The sequence below is a fragment of the Podarcis vaucheri genome (genome assembly GCF_965113315.1).
Source record: "Podarcis vaucheri genome assembly, chromosome: Z".
Lineage (NCBI taxonomy): Eukaryota > Metazoa > Chordata > Lepidosauria > Squamata > Lacertidae > Podarcis > Podarcis vaucheri.
Window position 1 is genome coordinate 16,175,211 of NC_138758.1, and position 4,911 is coordinate 16,180,121.

The following is a 4,911-nucleotide window of genomic DNA, read 5'->3' on the forward strand; positions in this document are numbered from 1 at the left end:
CCTGAGATGGTAACTTTCTCTCTGCATGTCATTCCTTGAACAGCTTCCAGTGCAAAGATAAGGCTTGCTTTCATTGCTCTGTTCATTTGTGCATTTGACTAGTGTTGTGGGGAGGGAAATGCAACCACTGGGCCTAAAAATGTCCCCCTCCTGCCCACTTGGGTTTCCAGTGTGGCCTTCACAGATATTGGCACAACTTGTGTGTGTGTGTGTGTGTGTGTGTGTTTGTGAGGTGTGCTCATCATTGTGAGGGCTGAGGGAGTGATGGTGATGCCTCCCCAGCTGCTGCCATTGTCCGTGGGTTGATTGTGATGTAACAAAAACATTTGGCTGCTGAGCGGGTATAAATGTGGGCCAAGGCGCAAGCCTCAGCAGTTGCCCTCCTCAGAGAGAAATGGGCAGCTCGGTTGCACTCAGCCCAGATGGTCTCCTGTCCCGTGGCGGCAAGCTGGCAAGCGGAAGGAGACAATTGCCCGATGCTGGGATGCTGTGGCCCTGGTGGTCTCCTGTCCCGTGGCGGCAAGCTGGCAAGCGGAAGGAGACAATTGCCCGATGCTGGGATGCTGTGGCCCTGGTGGTCTCCTGCCCCGTGGTGGCAAGCTGGCAAGCGGAAGGAGGCAATGGCCCAGTGTTGGGATGCTGTGGAGCAAGGAGAAGGCAAGTACAAAGATTACTTGCTGGTGGGATCGCTACTTGAAGGTGACTGACACTCAGCTCTGAAGCTGGTTGATGTCTGGCAATGGACCTGATGAGGTTGCAGCTGGTGGATGGTTGTCAGAAGAATTTGCATTCAGGCTAGTGGATGTTGCGAGGCTACGCTGGCTGAGATGGGTGCAAACTGGTTTGGAAGCCTTGTTTCTTAACAGGCAGCCAAACAGAGGAGGAATCTGGGGGGACGCTGTCGGGTGTTGGCCATCCCACTCACCTGTTTGTGTTTGCCTTACAGGGATGTCTGGAGCCGGTGAGGTTTTCCCCAAGTCCAGTCTTAAAAGTCATCAAGAGAACCACAGGACATCCCTATTTACATCGGAGAAGTGAACGTGAAATACTGGCAGTGAGGAATGGACAAGGCTGTGGCCATACTTGAGAGAAGGAGCTTTGAAAGGCGACTGCAGGCGGACATCTGCTGCATTGCAAGTGATGGGGCAGTGGGGAGAGAGAAGAAAATGAGGGAGGCAACATTAGGCCACATTAGGTGCACCACTGAACTGCTATGAAGTCACTTTAAACAGGCATGGCTTCCCCTCAGGGATTCTGGGAACTGTAGGTGGTTAAGGGGACGGAGACTTGTTACGGTGGTTAAGTATTAGGATTAGGATTAGGGGTAGGGTGGGGTGGGGGTAGGGGTAGGGTTCCCTTCATGCCAGGGAACTCTGGGAATTGTAGCTCTAGTTAAGGGTTAGAGTTAGGGTTAGCGTCAGGGGCAGGGGTAGGGTTGGGGTTCCCTTGGCAGGGAACTCTGGGAATTGTAGCTCTAGTTAGGGGGCAGGGTTAGGGTTCCCTTTTTGCCAGGGAACTCTGGGAATTGTAGCTGTAGTTAGGGGGCAGGGTTAGGGTTCCCTTCTTGCCAGGGAACTCTGGGAATTGTAGCTCTAGTTAAGGCTTAAGGGTTAGCGTTAGGGCTAGAGTTAGGGTTAGCCTCAGGGGCAGGGGTGGGGGTAGGGGTAGGGGTAGAGGTAGGGTTCCCTTCTTGGCAGGGAACGGGGCCCCCTAACAACTCTTGGCACCCTTTTCCAACTATAGCTCCCAGAGTCTTTGGGGGTGTTTAAGCCATGAGTGTTTAAAGCGGCTTCATAGCGCATTAAATGGTGTGGATGGGGCCATGGCCTCCCTCACCCCACTGCCTCTTATTAATGAAGAATCGAAAGGATTTCCCAATTCAGATCTCTCGGAAACAGGAAACAGAAATGGAATGGACAAGGCTGTGGCCATACTTGAGAGAAGGAGCTTTGAAGGGAGACTGCAGGCAGACATCTGCTGCATTGCAAGTGATGGGGCAGTGGGGAGAGAGAAGAAAATGAGGGAGGGAACATTAGGCCACATTAGGTGCACCACTGAACTGCTATGAAGTCACTTTAAACAGGCATGGCTTCCCCTCAGGGATTCTGGGAACTGTAGGTGGTTAAGGGGACGGAGACTTGTTACGGTGGTTAAGTATTAGGATTAGGATTAGGGGTAGGGTAGGGGTGGGGGTAGGGGTAGGGGTAGGGTTCCCTTCATGCCAGGGAACTCTGGGAATTGTAGCTCTAGTTAGGGAGCAGGGTTAGGGTTCCCTTTTTGCCAGGGAACTCTGGGAATTGTAGCTGTAGTTAGGGGGCAGGGTTAGTGTTCCCTTCTTGCCAGGGAACTCTGGGAATTGTAGCTCTAGTTAGGGGGCAGGGTTAGGGTTAGGGTTCCCTTTTTGCCAGGAACTCTGGGAATTGTAGCTGTAGTTAGGGGGCAGGTGTGAGGGTTCCCTTCTTGCCAGGGAACTCTGGCAATTGTAGTTCTAGTTAAGGCTTAAGGGTTAGCGTTAGGGTTAGCGTCAGGGGTAGGGGTAGGGGTGGGGGTGGGGGTAGGGGTAGAGGTAGGGTTCCCTTCTTGGCAGGGAACGGGGCTCCCTAACAACTCTTGGCACCCTTTTCCAACTATAGCTCCCAGAGTCTTTGGGGGTTGTTTAAGCCATGAGTGTTTAAAGCGGCTTCATAGCGCATTAAATGGTGTGGATGTGGCCTTGGCCTCCCTCACCCCACTGCCTCTTATTAATGAAGAATCGAAAGGATCTCCCAATTCAAATCTCTCGGAAACAGGAAACAGAAAGAAGACTTTGTATCTCAAGCCATTTTGGAAGGTCTTAACTTGAAATGGCAATAAAGGTATTTTTATTGTATTGTGTTGTATAGTGTTGTGATTACCATGGGAAGTAGGGTGGCAAAATACGTTTGTCTTTCTGCATGCGTTTATGGTAGGCATTTTGCACTCACCTGAACCCTTGCAGGGAAAGGAACAGGGCACAATGGGAAAGGTTGGGGCAACTGGGCTGCTTAAACCACACCCCTTTTCCAACGGAAGCACCATGGGGGTGGGCCGTCCGAGAGAGAACAACAGAACACAGAACAAAGAAGACGGAAGTGGCGCACAGTTCCTTCTGTTCCCTCGCTTCCAAAGAATGGAACGTCAACACACAGAGTATGTGATCCAGTAGTCACACACACACTGCAGCACAGGAGGGAATGAAACTCCGGACATCCAGCACCCGCTTCTCTGCTTCTCTTGAACTCTTTGACTGTAACCCTGTCCAATCTTTTTTCAAAGAGGGTCAGATTTGATGAAGTGAAGGGCTGTGAGGGTCGCCGAAACAGCCAACCCAAGTTGTTAACCTTTTTTTCGGGTTGAATTTGTTGAGGGTTTGTTTTTTTAGGATTTTAAATAAACTGTGAACCACCCTGGGGCAGTGGGGAGAGAGAAGAAAATGAGGGAGGCAACATTAGGCCACATTAGGCGCACCGTCCATTGAAAGTGCTATGAAGACGCTTTAAACAGGAATGGCTTCTCCTCAGGGATTCTGGGAACTATAGGTGGTTAAATGGACGGAGGGTTGTTAGGGTGGATTAGGGTTAGGGTTAGAGTTAGAGTTAGGGTTAGGGTTACGGTTGGGTTAGGGTAGGGGTAGTATTCCCTTCTTGCCAGGGAACTCTGGGAATTGTAGCTCTAGTTAAGAGTTAAGGGTTAGCGTTAGGGTTAGAGTTAGGGTTAGCGTCAGGGGTAGGGGTAGGTTTCCCTTCTTGCCAGGGAACTCTGGGAAGTGCAGCTCTAGTTAAGGGTTAGCGTTAGGGTTAGAGTTAGGGTTAGGGTTAGCATCAGGGGTAGGGTTCCCTTCTTGGCAGGGAACGGGGGCCCCTAACAACTCTCAGCACCCTTTTCCAACTATAGCTCCCAGATTCTTTGGGGGAAGAAGCCATGAGTGTTTAAAGCAGCTTCATAGTGCATTAAATGGTGTGGATGTGGCCCTGGCCTCCCTCACCCCACTGCCTCTTATTATTGAAGAATCGAAAGGATTTCCCCATTCAAATCTCTTAGAAACAGGAAACGGGAAGAAAAAAGACTTTGTATCTCATGTGATTTTGAAATGTCTTAACTTGAAATGCCAATAAAGATTATTGTATCGTATTGTATTGTTTTATATTGTATTATGATTCACATGGGAAGTCAGGGGGCCTTGGTGAGTGCTAAGGAGGGCTTCTTAGGGTGCCATGGAGTCCACATGACACATACATCCCAAGGGGGGGGGCTCTGTCATCATTTCTTTATTAACAAATGCCCCCCTTGAGGCCTAGTTTCTTCAGCCCTGTCTATATATGGTTTCCTGTGAGGTCACAAACATACATAGCAGCTGAGAGGAAAGAGGCAGTTTTTTATACTAGAATTTCAAACATAGGAGGGCCGGAGGGGGACATTTTTTGGTCCAGGGTCTGCATTTCCCTCTTTGAATAAAGTTTGGACACCACTGCCCTAAGCCATGCCCTCTCACCAGGCCTCTTTTCCCAATGCTGTGCTGCAATGTTTCAATGGTGATTATTATTGTTTTGCTGCAAATTATTGGCCTTTTTTTGGTTAGAAGCAGATGAAACTACCTTATATTTGCTCCACATTTCATACCATTCCTCTTGAGCTGCATTATTTAAGTTAGGAAGGCAGAAAGATAAAGCAAAGTAAAATCAAGCGTGTCAAAGCATTTGCAGACACAAGAAAGTAAAATGGATGGTTAGATCAAAATTATTCTGATCTGAATCCAAACTTTGCTTTGCAACAATTTATGCTATGTGTATAAGTAGGCTGAATGTCCCTCCATTATAATGTATGTAGTATTATTATTTTTTAATTAGATTTATATCCCATGCTTCTATCCAAAACAGCCAAGCAGGGATGTCA

General features: G+C 48.9%; 1 long non-coding RNA gene across 1 annotated transcript; it reads left to right on the top strand.

The window, feature by feature from the left end:
- The first annotated feature begins 1,911 nt into the window (after window positions 1-1,911).
- On the top strand, window positions 1,912-4,149 carry LOC309523480. The gene is made up of 2 exons (XR_014215382.1): window positions 1,912-2,046; window positions 3,481-4,149. It is a non-coding gene; the product is annotated as an uncharacterized lncRNA (long non-coding RNA).
- The last annotated feature ends 762 nt before the right edge of the window (window positions 4,150-4,911 follow it).